General features: G+C 43.6%; 1 long non-coding RNA gene across 1 annotated transcript in view; it reads right to left on the reverse strand.

Annotated features, from left to right (window-relative positions):
* The window catches only part of LOC138921224 (uncharacterized), a 37,556-nt gene extending 23,285 nt beyond the window's left edge, over nt 1–14,271 (reverse strand). The window contains exon 1 of the long non-coding RNA XR_011433636.1: nt 14,130–14,271. This is a non-coding gene — a long non-coding RNA (uncharacterized lncRNA). The remainder of the gene's footprint in view (nt 1–14,129) is intronic.
* Between the last annotated feature and the right edge of the window lie 689 nt (nt 14,272–14,960).

Here is a 14,960-nt window from a genome sequence, read left to right on the forward strand (position 1 = left end):
TAAAAAGAAGAGTACCTGGCTCATAAGATTATTATCAGGATTCATGAATTAGTATTCATATGATGCTTGTAACAGTGTCTAGGGCATGTTAAGTGCTATATACATCTATATTAAATAAATGAAAAGTAATCAGCAGAAATTAGCAGCTGTGTGGAAGAAGTAGGATCTGTGACTAGCATATGGCAGTTTATGTACTATTTGTTTTTCCATTAAAAACCAAACAAAAATACGACAAATCCTCATTATTTTCCTGATATGAATTGAGCCGGTTTTACTTGTTTGGCATTGTGCTAGTCATGTCACATGTATTAAATGTATTTAATCATTAATAGCTCACAGTTTCGAGTACTTATTTTTCTTTTCTTTTCCTTTTATAATGATCAAGAATGTCTGTTCAGCCCATACTGAACCTACCTTCCTCTGAACTTGGACTGCTCTAAAATACCCACCTTTCCCAAGTACAAGCAGACCTTGGAGATGAGCAATGAGTCGACTAAGGAAAACATGTTTTAAGGCTCATTCTGTTGAAAACCAGCAGTGGCGGTTTTTGAGGAAAGCTCGTTTCCAGGCTCCTGTGTCCTTTCCTATTCTCTTTGAATCTCTTTTGCTTCTTGCATCCCAGGAATGAAGTGTCACACCTGGGGAAGTTGCCCGATTACCTTCTGATGATGTGTGGGGCTCAGGAAGTTGGAGGTGAGGAGGCGGCCAAGATTGGCTCCAGCATCTCTTCACGACAAGTCTGTTGGCTGTGGCAGTTTTCCCAACCATAAGCCTCAGCTGAGGCTCTTCCATCCTTGTGTCTCAATTCATTTTCCTAAGTTAAAGGCTTAGTCTTGGTGTTTGGAAAGCAATTTGGATGTTCATGGTGGGTAAAGCTATCCAGAGGAAAAATAAAAAGTCACCATCAAGTAATGAGTTCAGACTATTGGGTGTCTCATATCCTGGCTGGAAATTCAGATGCCAAAGAGGAGTCCAGAAAGGATTTCAACAATAGCAGCATTGTTGGAATAAGTGACAGTTGTCCATGCTGACTTAGTGGCCAACACCTATTCGGATGTGTGAGATTTAGTATTTTCAAAAATCAGTCTCATAGTGTATTGTCATACCTGATACTTCCAAATGGCTGATGTGAGGAGTACAGAGGGTCACCATAGCAACATCTCAGTTAATTTCTTATCACACTGTTACTTCTCTTTTTAGGTCTGACTCAACAACTAGTGCCAAATCCTAATGAATCCTATGCTACTTGAGGGAGTAGCACAGCTATTTTTATTGAAGGTTATGGACTGGGTTAATGGCAAAGTCCACTTGATTCTACCTCCTAATTGCTATTATTATCTGCCCTCTACCTCCACCTCAACAGTGCCTGTCTCAGGCTCTCCATACGTTTTTCCTATGCTAATGCAATCCCTTCCTTAATCCCCAATCCAATCCATTCTTCATACTGCCCCCAAAGTGGGATTTCAGAGACACATCAGAAACGTATATTGACATTTTCTTTATATAATTAATATTCTCTGATGCTTTTCAAGGCGTAGGAAGATATTGGTATTGGCAGATCTTTGCTGACTGAGGCGATGGCAGTGGGAGTGTTAAGATAGCGCTCAACTGTTCTGCCTGAGAAAGAGGAAGAGATGGTGAGACATAGGAGGAGGGAAGCAGACTCCTGAATAAAGACCTAGAGTCAGAGGAAATTGAAGGCTTTGCAGGGAAAGGCTCCAGAGAGAGATGGGGACCCTGCTGACAGTCAAAGGAAGGCCTGGAGGAATTGGGGATTTTGGAGAGTAAGATTTTGTGCACCCTCATATGTGACTCCTTCTACAGTCTCACTAATAAAACCCTCAGTTTCTATAGAGATGCAGAAATCTCTACATTGCACAAACATAGAGAAAAATCTACATTTCTCCCTAACGTCTTGTGAAGGAGATTATTCTTTTGGGGGAATGTGCAGAAGCACTGAGTCATGCTACAAGAATGTCATGGAGCAAAAAAAAAAAAAAACAAAAACCCAAAACAGGATGCAGAGCTGGCCAGTCTGCACAGTGCACAAACCCAATCTCCCTGCTCCTCTGATGAAGTCTTCCGTGGATCCCCATCCTCCATGGGAGAGTCGTGGGGGCCTGGAACACTTTAACATGGAATACAGGATCCTTCCTGATCTGGCCTCCACGTACCTGTCCAACTTCATCTTCTAAGCACCAGTTCTCATGCACACACACACACTGTATACCCCAGAGCACTGAACTGTAATTCTAGCAAAGACTGCCATGATGGCATATGCTATTTTCCCCTCCCTAGACTGTTCTTCCCTGCTCTTGTTTAGCTGGAAAGAGCCTCCTTCTCCTCCCTCAAGCACACTTTGGAGCTCCCTTCTCTGGGCTCCCATTTCCCTTGAAGATAGACACTTTTATTATGTCATCACACTGTTTTGTAGTTGCGTATATGCTTACCTGTCTCCCTGACATGACCACAAGCTCCTTAGAGCCAGGTTTAGTTTTATTTCTGTAAGGCATTTCCAGCATCTAGCAAAGGGCTAGGCATTTAGTGTGATGTTTGATGAATAAGTTTGCCTTCTATGGCTTATAAGTGTTCTATAGAGAAGGTATCAAGATAACTAGCTGGTCAGAGAGGAAAATATGTTTCATTAGTTCTCTAGAACTTGCCCAAAACTTGTCATTTCTGTCTTGATAAAGCCTGTTACTTTGGTGGTCCTCAATAAACCACGACTCCCAGCATTAAAGTCTTTGTGTCAGCCTTTCTAATGTTGACCCTGGGCTTGGCCATATGACTAGCTCCGGCCAATAGAAAACTGGCAAGCATCATGCAAAAGTGGATACTTTATAAATGCTTGCACAACAAGTTTGTCGACTTGGAACCCAGGTACCATATTATGAGGAAGCTCAAGCAGTCATGTGGAAAGGCCAACGTAGAGAAGAACTTAAGCCCCTGGATGATGGTACCAGCTAAGCATCTAGCCAGTGACTACCACCAACTGCTAGCCATGTGAATGAGGACATTTAGATGTTCCAGTCCTCCCCGTGCCCCAGCTGTTACCACCTGAGGCAGAAGAACCACATGGCCAATCCACAGAATTGTGAGTAGTAGTACATTGTTGTTGTTTTAAGACACTAAACTTTTCAATGTTAGACATTTCATAGTTGGCCCTGGTGGTCTAGTGGTTAAGACTTGGCTCTCTCACCACTGCAGCCTGGGTGCATTTCCCAGTCAGGGAACCACACCACCCCTCTGTCTGTTGTCATACTGTGGTGGCTGCGGGTTGCTGTGTTGCTGAAACCTATGCCACCAGCATTTCAAATACCAGCAGGGTCACCCATGGTAGATAGGTTTCAGTGGAGCTGGCCGACTAAGACAGACTAGGAAGAACAACTTGACCACCCACTTCTGAAAAATTGGCCATGAAAATCCTAGAAGAGCAAGAGAGCATCGTCTGATATAGCGCCAGAAGATGAGAGAATGACATAAAAGGACCAGGCAGGGTTCTGCTCTGCTGTACACAGGGGCACTAGGAGTCAGAATCGACTAGATGTATGGCACTAACAACAACAAAGACATTTCATATAGTCAGAATCACATAATACGTAGTCCTTTGTGACTCACTTCATTCATGCTGTAGCATGTCTCAGTACACCATTTCTTTGTATGACTGAAAATATTCCATTGTATGAATATATCAGATTTTGTTTATCCATTCGTCAGTTGATGGGCATTTGTGTTGTTTCTACCTTTTGGCTATTATGAATCATGTTGCTATGAATAATTGTATACAAGTTTTTGTGTCCATACATGTTTTTCATTTCCCTTGGGTATCTGGGTCTAACACCTAGGAGTGAAAACACTAAGTCAAATGATAACTCCACGTTTAATATTTTGAGGAACTGCCGGACTGTTTTCCAAAGTGGCTGCCGTTTCACATTCCAGTCAGCAACATCACCCCCTTTTTTTTTTTTTTTTACAAGTGAAGAAACTCATATTATGGAAAAGTGAGGATGGAATTCTGTGATGGTCCTATATTTAAAGGGCAATTAAAGAAGAAGAGCTGATAATGGAAACTGAAAAAGAGTATTGGAAGTAGCAGGAGAAGGGGAAACCATTAAACAACTGGTGGAAAGAAAGAAGGGCAGAAGCATCAGCGTGAAAATAATTATAGGAGGCAGTAAGGTAAATTACAATAAGTACTGACGAGAGGTTTGTAGGATGTGACCAGTAAACGGTGCTTGGTGATTCTTTTCAGGGAGAGCAGTGGTGGAAGAAGCCAGATTGCAGGAGGTGAGAGATAAGGAGGGGCAGGCAGCACATTTTTGAAATTCAGCCGTGATGAAAGAAAAGAGAAGGATTCCTTCATCCTTAGGATGAGAGGGACTTGAGCATGCCTGTAGAGACAAGAAACTGGGGTGATTAAGATGCAAATACAGCTGAGAAGATGGTGAAGCTGAGGAAGGTATAGCTTCAGACAGAAACGAAGCCTAGTTCCTGTGACCATGGATGGAAGGGGAGACGGGTGGGTAGACATGAGAGTAATTTGAGGGATATGTTCAGGTCTGATGACTTCTTCTAGAGTTTTCTATGTTGATAGGCTCAGAAGTCCTAAGATGCTAGGACTTTCCCTCCCTCTCTCTCCTGTCTCCCCACGCCCAGTAAATCATCTTCAGGAGGAAGTTGAGCCCTTGGCAGACCGGTTCCCATGCCCTCACAGCAGTTTTCAACGCAAATGATAAGACACGGAGAGGCATTCACAGTCTTTTAGCCTACTGGACCATTCAAGAAAGATTTAAGCGCTGACCCAAATTCATAGAGTTTGAAATAAGTTTTTTTGTGTTTTCTGGGATTCTGAGTATTCATTATAGTTTTCATGGAAGTTATATTTTCAGAGGATGCCAGTAAATGCAGATTCCAGGGCTAGAAGCCATCAGCTTGAGGATTCTTCTAAATTGCCATTAATCATGCTTGTTCCTTAGTATATTTATTACACATTACACTTTTTCCTTCATAGCCCCAAAAAGCCTTCTAATTGAAAAGTCAGGAAATAGTTCATTGTTTCTTAAAAGCTGAAGTGATAGCGCTCGCTTACAGTAACTCTCCGCCATTCTGGTTAATAGCACTGATTTATAAAGCCTGCTGGGGCTTTCCTTGCAAGGAAAGGAAAAACTCCACTCATGTACCAGCAGCACACTTACCACAGCCTGTGGCTGATATCTGAGGCATTTTAATAAAATCCAGCATAGAAATGCAGGTTTTGTTACACTGACTCCAACTGATAATTAGCTGCAAAAGTTTGACAGTCTCAGGAAAAAATGATCGGCATGACTACATGTGGTTTCAAATCTAGATTACAAATTCTGGGGGTGGTGAGAGGTGGAGAAATCTGTGCTTTAAGTAAAATGAGAACCTTTACTGTGGAACGCTAGGACACCTCCTGGGCCCCAGTGAGCGACACTTCCTAGCAGCTGGAACCACTTATTTTGGCCTGTGTCCTCCCTCTGCAGAGAAGGGTGGCCTATCCCAGGGTCCCTTACAGTTCTGAATGTGGGCCCACAGAGTCCAGGGACAAGAAAATGGACCTTTGCATGAATAACTTCCTCCATTTCTACAGGGCCTTTTCCACTTTCCAAGGATGTTTGCGTCAAAGGATGCTTTTGTTGCTGTTGTGTGTTGCTTCCTTTCGTTTTAATCACAATTGATGGGAGAGGCAAGACAGGTGTTTGCACCTGCGAGGTTCAGGGGGGTGACAGGATCCTTCCTAAAGTCACATAACCACTGTGGGTGGAAGAAAGATGACTTCAGGGTTCTTGAAGACATCATCTGGAAATTTACTATCAGACCTCACCTAGTAGGTAAAGTTTAAAACCAGTGGCCCCATTTTGTGTGTGTCTCTCTAAGGAATGAAGGACTAACAGGATGGCTTGAGTATTTGTGGAGCAGGAGGGAATTTCATTTGAAAGACACATCGAATATGGTTGGTACCTACACCATAGATGTTGACTTTTTAGAGACCCCAATTCTCCAGCCTGCTGGGGTTATCACGTCCTATAATGTTTAAATAAAAACTGCTTGTGCACCCGTCTTACAAACAGTGGGAGCCCCAGTCTGCTTCCCCCAACCCCTCATGTCCACTGGGATTCTCTAGGTATTTATGATTTCCCTGGGGACTTTAGGCTTCCGAGTAGTTCTTGATCTCTTACCAATGGCTTTCCTACATAGCTCTTCCTTTCTAACCATCACTGACTGACCTTTTCCCTTGAGTTTTTCAAATTCCCACCCATTCAGGGAAATTCTGTATAGTATAATTGAAGCGAATATCTGGAGGTGATGCCCAAGAGAAGCAGGCTGGAAGGGATACAGCGCTGGAAGCAACATAAAAGTGAATAGCAATTTTCAAAACTCCCCCAGCCAACGTGCTCCTGCTGGTCCAAACGACGAGCTTGTGTGAATTAGAAAAAATGTTACATTTCTCAAGACATTTATTGTCATCTGCCAAGACGTTGTTTTAATAGCCATGTGAACTGGGAGGTGGATCTCTCTCCCTGGAGCTGTGCAATGCACAATTGACACAACTGGAAGCAGCAGCCGTTCCTGCCACTGGGAGCTTCTCACTGGCCGTTGCTCCTCCTTAGGGCCTGGTCTTCCTGCATCTTTATGCCTCGTTCTCTCTCTCTTTTCCCAATCCTGTTTCCTCCTTTAATCTCCTTCAGATTCTGTCTATTCTAGGTCACTTTACTCTCTTCCTTTTGAGGTTCCTTGGAGAAATCTATAATTCTTACTTATTACACACTAGCAGCACATAAATTCTTATTTTATTATAATATTTGATTTTCTACTTCTCTCCCCTATCCATCCCACCCCTGGCCCAAGGCCCAAGGGTTATCCTTCCTAACCGAAATGGGCCATAGTGGTACTTGGCTATTAATTCCCTGAGGATTTCTGCTTCAGCTTCCATTTACTTTCTCTTTCCCCCTTGTCACATTAAAAAAAAAAAAAAAAAAAAAGCAAAAAAGGACTTGGTTAGTCTCTCTGGTACCACAGCACTTTCTATTTCTCCTTTAAATCTTCATAGTTTAAATGTAGCATATAGTAGATGCCCATTAAATATCTGCTTATAGAATATTTATGAGAGAATGTATAATGCTATGTAGTTTTGACTTTTAGGTTACATTAGATTGAGACCTAATGTCGAATTCTTGATGTGTACTTAGGAAAATGCCCAGCTCATGGTGGATGCTCAAAAGATATTTGTTAAATGAATACCTATCATCAAAGTAACCTGTTTTCTACCTAACCCAGGGGAATCTGTGGAGCTAAGCCCTGTGATGTTAAAGAGAATTAGTTCAGGGGGTATAGCACCATTTTAGTTCTTGAGGTTATCATGGTTGACAGTCATTCATGGGATGAAATTATCGAGAATGAAAACAACTCTATAGCATGTTAGTCCTTTCTATGGATATATCACATCTTAAAAGTACTTTTAAGGGGCTGGCCCCATGGCTGAGGGGTTAAGTTCGTGCACTCTGCTTCGATGGCCCAGGGTTTTGCCGGTTCGGATCCTGGACGCAGACATGGCACTGCTCATCAGGCCATGCTGGGGCGGCGTCCCACATAGCACAACCAGAAGGACCTACAGCTAGAATATGCAACTATGTACTGGGGGGCTTCGAAGAGAAGAAGAAAGAAAAAAAAAGGAAGATTGGCAACAGATGTTAGCTCAGGTGCCAATCTCTGGGGGAAAAAAAGTACTTTCAAGAACATTATTTTCATAGCTTGTCTTCAGAACCCTAGAAATAGATACTTCCTATTTCTGCCCCCAATACGCCACTTTACAGATGACGAAACTAAGGCCCAGAGAGATTTAAGCAACTTGGTTAGGCTCATGCATCCAGTAAATGATGGAACAAGAACTTGAACATGAATCTGCTAATGCCAAGTCTTCACCATTTTCCGCTACATTACAGCTTCCCTGGTTCGGAAGAGAACGCTGGAGCTCCAAAGTTCTATTTCCAACATAGATGTTTAAAAAATATGTTCTTTTGCAAAAGCATAAAACACATTGCTCAATACCAATGCAAGTCTTCATCCTGGAATCCAGACCATCAAGTGCGCAGCACAGCGTACTTTGAGAGAGGCCTCATAAAAACACAAAGTCACAATTGTCTCTAAGGACGTCAGCTAAGTAGGCTGAACCTAATGGGAAAAATAAAATCTTTTCCCAGAGCTTCATGGGAGCGGAAACTGAAAGACTGAGAGCTTGTGAGAAATAACAGATACTTTAAAAAATGTTTGCTTAGAAATAGAAGAATGGTGGAAGTGTTTAAAAAACAAAACAAAAATAAAAATGGTACAACATTTGGAAGATTTTCTTGAAACATAATTTAAAGGCTTAAAGGGACCAGGAAAAGCATCTAAAACTCCCTTTCTTCAAGAGAAAGTAGCCACATTTTGAGTCACAATCAGGATCAGCTATATAATCTGTGTGGCCCAGAGCAAAATGAAATAAGGGGCCCCTGTTCAAAAATTATTAAGAATTTCAAGATGGCAACCACAGATCATTAAGCAAGTGTGAGACCCTTCTAAGCACAGAGCCCTGTATGACTGCACCGGTCACACACCTGTGAAGCTAACCCTGGCCACAACGTTGTTGGTCACAGTACTTTACATTTATATTCACTTTACAGTTTACAAAGCCGTCCCACAGATAACTCTTTTGAGTTTCAAATAGCTAAGTAGAGTAGAATGAGTGTTGCCTTCATTTAAGAATACTTCCCTACAAGAATGGACTTACCAACTGTGATGTTGACTGACTGAAATGACGTTATGCCCTTTGCATCATTCACATTTAGTATCATGATGTTAACAGCTTCTAATAGATTAAATAGGAAGCATTTAAGTTATTTTGCTCATGGATACTCACTCAACCAACTCTTGAGCACCCACTATGCGCTGAGCACTTCACTAAGCATTTTGTGCATCTAACTTGAACTTCACAAAAACTCGGTGAGGCGTATGAATTATCATTCCCAATGTACTGATGAGCATGCTGAGAATGAAAGAAGTGAAGTTAGGCCTTCAAGGTCGCAGATCAGTTAATGAAATAATCGGGATTAGAATATGGGTTGTCAATCTGTTCTGTGATGCTCTTTTAAAAGTATTAAAGTCTTGAAAATGAGATACGAATGTAAATTTCAAATTGTCTGCCAAGGAGATTAAAGCCAAATCAGAGAGTAAATCGCTACTCTCCCTCCCCCCTCCTTTTTCTCCTTCAGTTTCTAGAGTAGAAAGTACAGAAGTATAAATACGAAATTTTCATACATTTTAGGACATTGCTTAGTAAATGAATTGACCTGAGCTCTGATGCCCTGGCAGAGCGCTGATCGTCTACTGAATATGCATGAGCTCTTCCACACTTCGAAGCTGCCTTGCAAGTTGGGCAAAGCCATACAGCTATTTCTGGCTGATGGACTCTAAGCAATGGGCTCAGCCTCATTTCCAGGCTGAAGTGGTGGAAAGCTCCTCCATGAGTCACTTTCCCTGACTCAGGGACCCCAGAAGCCACGTGTCGAGATTTTGGAAGACAAAATAAAGAAGCATATTGGCTCCCTGAATCACCACTCGGAAGGGAGTTGGAAAGTCAGTGAAACTGCAGTGGACTTTGTGTGAGCAAAATAAATTTTCACGTGAAAGTCACTGAAATCTGCGCCATAACCCAGCATCGCTCTGACTAACACACAACATTCCTCTCATTCTGGCTTGGTTCCCCTTCCCTGTTTTTAACCCTTTGTGACTATAATTAACATATATTAAGGCCTTCAAAATTCCTCTTCAAGCTGCTTTTTGTTTTCCTAGAAGCTTCTGACAGCTGGCCACTTTCTGTTACTTTCAAGGTTGAGGCCACAAGCCACTTGATTTTTACATTAAGACCTAAAAGGCTGAGGGACTTAAGAGCATCCGTGAGTCAGAACCTTCAATAATTTCCAGGTCTTTCTAAAATAAATGACTTTAGGAAAAAAAGTGGTTAAACACTGAAATGATAAGCAGAGGACTGTCTATCTTACTAGCCCAGGTACTTGTTTTCAGGGAAATTTCAAAGGGAAAATGTTTTAGCTTGTTTTCTTTAGCCAGGGATGGTACAGGAAAAACCGGGAATCCCCAGGCGTGACCATAAATCTCACATTTAAATAGCAATACAAAATAGTTACTTCGGAAACAAGATCGTACGAGATGTGATCAACACATAAGTAATGAAGCTGGCTTATACCCAAGACATATAGACAGCATGAGTTTTCCTTAGCAAAGTGCTCATCCTCAGAGGCTAAGAGCTTCAACCAAAGATGTTCCTCCGAATGGTTAGCATCTATGACAATTGCTCTCGTGCCTTGCTCTATGATCATGGTAGGACATTTTGAGTGGGAAGCACGGGCTTTAGAATCTGAAGAACTGCCTGTTGCTAGTGATGTTCCCCAGGGTAAGTAAGGTAAGCTTTCTAAGCCACGTTTCTCAGCTGTCAGGCGAAGGAATAACTGTGTCTACCTCATAAGGTGATTGTGGGGAGTCAATGAGATAATGTGTGGCAGGCTCTTAGCCTGGCACAGAGAAAGTGCTCGCTAAACACTAGTTACTGTCCTGGAAGATTCTCAGGGATGGAAATTCTTTATCTTTTGAGGATGGCTTTAATGTTTGGAGACAATAAGATGCCATCTGGGGGCCGGCCTGGTGGCGCAGAGGTCAAGTGTGCACGTTCTGCTTCGGCGGCCTGGGGTTCACCGGTTCGGATCCCGGGTGCGGACATGGCACTGCTTGGCAAGCCATGCTGTGGTAGGCGTCCCACATATAAAGTAGAGGAAGATGGGCACGGATGTTAGCTCAGGGCCAGTCTTCCTCAGCAAAAAGAGGAGGATTGGCTGCAGATCTTAGCTCAGGGCTAATCTTCCTCAAAAACAAAACAAAACAAAGAAGATGCCATCTGGAGTCAAAGCTGGTAAAATGGCAGGATCTGCCATTGAACTCACTAAACTTGAGGCAACTGAAACCAACAAGAATATTTTCTTCATTTATCTGCTACTTCCGTGGTATCAAGGTGGCTGGAAGGGAGACAATCTCGACAGCATCTGAATTAGTCCTGGGAAAACGGCTGGGTTTCTAACAGGAAAGGAGGTATTCAAGGCAGAAGAAGCAGGAGAGCAAATGTGGGAGCTGATCAGGCGGGGGATAGGATGTCAAATAGTTTGGCTGGAACACAGTAAAGGCGAAGCCAGAGACTTGGCTTGGAGTTATTTTGCTGAGTGTCCTGAAGTCTGCAGCAAAATATTCTTACTTGATTCACTTGGCAGTGGAGAGCCACTAAAAGTGTTAGAGTGAGGGAGTAAAGGGCTGGACTGAATGGGGAAGAGATAGAGGGGAAGGAAGCAAATAGAGGATTCCCAAAATAACACAGGTGAAAGGCAAGTGGTCCTGAATTAGGACGAAGGCGCTAAAAGAGGAGGTGGATTTGAGATGGAATATTCCTGACTCAGGAACAAAGTGAAAGGAGTTTAACATGATTACCACGTTGGGGACCTGGTGCCTAGGACAATGTTGGTGCCATTTACCCAAACCAGAAAGCAAGAAGAAGGGACTGGTATGAGGAAAAGGAAGAGAAAGGAGTTTGCTTGGTGACATTCTCACCTTGGGATCACCACATGTTTGTGTGAGGATGCTCCGGAGTAGCTGCAGTATCCCTTAAAAAGTGCTGCTTGTTAAGTAGACAGCACCAGCCAGATGTGGGGGATGGGGGGAAAATGGAGTCTGCATGTGATTAATTTCACGAGTTGTCACTTTAACACCAAGCTAAAATTACCTTGGTTGGACCTAATTCTTGCTCTAGCAATTATTTCTGACCATTAAAGCTTTGGAATACTTGGAGCAACTAGCCACTTGTGGGCACAGTTGGCCGGTTGCCCCTTCCCTGGCAAGGACACATGAAATAGATCTTCTTTACTGCGCCACTGGGGCACAAAATTACTAATGACTATAATTTTTCACATCTACCAGGTACCCAAGTAAGAAAACTTACCTGCAGGAGCACTAGAGGAAATTGGCTGGAAACTTGGTCCAGGAAAGAAAGAAAATAGAAGAAAAGAAGGAAGAGAAACAAGCAGAGTCTATAATTAGATTCCTAAAAGAAGAGGGAAAATAGGAGTGAGTCAACAATTATTGAGCTCCTTTGTGTACCAGAGTAAGTGCTAAAAATACTAAGATGAGGGGCTGGCCCCGTGGCCGAGTGGTTGGGTTCGCGCGCTCCGCTGCAGGCGGCCCAGTGTTTCGTTGGTTCGGGTCCTGGGCGCGGACATGGCACTGCTCGTCGGGCCACGCTGAGGTGGCGTCCCACATGCCACAACTAGAAGGACCCACAACGAAGAATATACAACTATGTACTGGGGGGCTTTGGGGAGAAAAAGGAAAAAAATAAAAAAATCTTAAAAAAAAAATACTAAGATGAAGAGGACATATTTCTCACTCTCAGTCCAGTGGGAGAAAGGTCTAGTATAAAAAGGACACAAGAACTTGTGCTGAGTTTTAGAGTAGAGGGGAACATGTTTTGAATGCACGCCACTTAAACTGGAGGCACGAGGGTCAGGGAGTCCATTTTTCGGTGAGAAAACTGAGATTCCAAGAAGTTAAATGAGTTGCCTAAAGTCACACGATGTGATCATTAGGGCTGCATTGGTTACAAGTGACAGAAACCAAATTCAAGCCAGTTCAGGGGGAAAACAAAAAAAATCCCATAGTGGCTCATGTGATGGCCAAGCCCAGGGTGTACAGGTGGATATGACTCCTTTCCTGGATCCAGGTGCCCCATCCACCCTTTTCTTTGACTCTGCATCGTTCTATGTTGCTCAAACTGCCTCTCCTCTATGAGGAGGGAACATGGCTCCCAGAAGCCACAGGTTCCCACCCTCCTTCCTACTTGTACTCCCTACTGACCCCCAGAAGCATTCTGATTGGTCCTGCTTGATTGCCTTGGACCAATCACTGAGTCAAGCGGGATTGCATGCTCTGATCGCATGCCTGCCTCCGCGGTAGGGCAGGTGCCATTTGATTGACATCCCAACCAGAATCTGCAAAAGAGACATTTCTGCGTTCAAATAAATGGGTGCCATCCCCAAAGGAAGGGGACCACCACAATCGATGTCCATTGCGCACACGTTTTAGAAAGTCACGGAGTTGAGCTGAAAGACCAGGCTGCATTCCAAAGTCTGTCTCTTTCCACCGTACAGAGTGACCCACTCCTGATGAAGAAGTTCGGCTGACAGGGCAAGTGAAAGGAAAGGCAGAAATCATTTTGGGAGGCCAACGCATCAAAGAAGAAACGAGAAGAGGAAGCAAGAGAAATAGGATGGTGAGAGTCTGTCGGAAAAAAGAAAGCAAGGATTGGGGGGAAAAAGTACCAGGGGGCCATCCTGCAGCCTTCACCTCCCTCCTCTGGAGTTCCTGCTAGAAGCCGCTGCTGTGTTTTAGAAAGCTTTCCCTTCTCTCTTGTTAAGAAGCTGAGAGCCAAATGCTCCATTAAACTTTCAAAAGGCCACTTCGGCTTCTTGTGGCAGAGCCGTGCACATTTGGCTTGGCTCCCTTGCATTCGTTTTCCTTCCCAAAAGCAATGAGACTTGGCAGACCCACCCAATACCTGTTAGGATCACAGGGACCCATGGCTGTTACTGCAGTGGCTTGATGTTACCTGGGGAGATAGTTGTCAGCACTGCACTGCACCTGAAGGATTCTCCTACTCTTTGCCTCCAGGCTTTGCTATACCATATTCTTCTTTCTCAGGCTTGTTTACGGTGTGAGAAACTCAGAAGTCAAAAATAACCCAGGGGTTCCATTTGACCCCCTCCCGCCCCCCCCCCCCCCCCCCCAATTAGGCAGCTGCCGGGAGCCTGGTACAATGCAGGGTGTAGTCAGGGATACTAGGAAACCCTTTCTCCTGGCAGAACCAACAGTTGGGGTGGAGTAGGCAGAAAATAGACACATGGACTAAAGAGCAACATGACAAAACAGTGATGTAACCAAAACCAAAACCAAAACCAAAACCAAAACCAAAAAAAAAAAAAGCAAGAAATATCACAAAAGAGACTGTTTTGTCTTACCGAGCGTCTCTTCACCCGCATCTCTTCACCCATTCACCCACTCCACCCTTGGAGAGGTCGGGGGACAGGCAATTGGTCAATTTGGGAAGAATGCCACGTGAACAGGACACTTGCACAGTCTATACTGGGACATGCTTGTCTCAGCTCCACCCTTTTGGCTCTTTGGAGTTGCGTCATCAACTGAGAAGCCTACTGTTACAGGCTGAATTGTGAACCCCCCAGATGCCTATGTTGCAGTGCTAACTTCTAGTGCCTTGGAATGTGACTGTATTTGGAGATAAGAGCATTAAAGAGGGAATTAAGGTTAAATGAGGTCTTTGGGGGGTGAGTGCAATACGACTGGTGTCCTTATATGAAGAGGGGGTTGGGACACAGACACACACAGAGGGAAGACCACATAGAAATCCGGGCAGGAGAAGACAGCTATCTATTAGCCAAGGAGAGAAGTTTCAGAAGAAACTAACCCTGCTGACGCCTTAATCTCAGACTTCTGGCCTCCAGCATTGTGAGAAAATAATTTTTTTGTTTTTTAAGCCACATATCTGTGTATTTGTTATGGCAGCCGTAACAGACTAACCCAGCTACACTAGCGGGACTGGGACCCACGTCCAGAGAAAGCTGTGAGACTTAGCTGAGAGGTGGTCACCCCACCACCGTCACACACCTCATCACCTCATGGGAAAGATTGCTTCACTTCAGGCTTCTCTGGATTAAGTTAATAATAAAGCTAAGAGTTTGGCCTCCATTTGCCTTTCTTTGTGTCTTATTTTTTATTTTGTTCAGATGTTGGGTGAAGAAGTAGGCATCCTTTTTATTGGTTTTCCTCGAAAA

This window comes from Equus caballus, chromosome 28 (genome assembly GCF_041296265.1).
Source record: "Equus caballus isolate H_3958 breed thoroughbred chromosome 28, TB-T2T, whole genome shotgun sequence".
Classification (NCBI taxonomy): Eukaryota; Metazoa; Chordata; class Mammalia; order Perissodactyla; family Equidae; genus Equus; species Equus caballus.